Genomic DNA, 299 nt, shown 5'->3' with positions numbered 1-299 from the left:
TTCACCATCTGCCATAGTTCAACCAGACTCCATAAGGTTGTCAACTTCAGTGTTGTCTGTCCGTTAAATGCTTAGACAAATATACTCTTAAAAATTATGTGATGCTTCAAAGATGCGGGACTGGAACTTGGGGAACGAATGGGATAGAGGGACGAACGGGAGAAAAATAGCGAGAGCGGAGCAAATCGAAGACACGCAGATACAATCCAAAATACAATAAAAACAAAACAAAATTCAATATGACTCAACATCTGACCTCCGAATATTATTCGTTTGCCTCTTTCCCTGGCTCTTCTTTT

The 299-nt window shown here is 40.1% G+C and overlaps 1 protein-coding gene across 1 annotated transcript in view; it reads right to left on the bottom strand.

The window, feature by feature from the left end:
• Positions 1–299, bottom strand: part of LOC119594652 (unconventional myosin-Va-like) — a gene marked incomplete in the record, with an annotated part of 122,411 nt that overhangs the window by 59,929 nt on the left and 62,183 nt on the right.

The sequence above is a fragment of the Penaeus monodon genome, chromosome 34, assembly GCF_015228065.2.
Source record: "Penaeus monodon isolate SGIC_2016 chromosome 34, NSTDA_Pmon_1, whole genome shotgun sequence".
Taxonomy (NCBI): Eukaryota; Metazoa; Arthropoda; class Malacostraca; order Decapoda; family Penaeidae; genus Penaeus; species Penaeus monodon.
The sequence above is the reverse complement of the archived record's forward strand: the minus strand, read 5'-3'. Positions and strand labels throughout refer to the sequence as shown.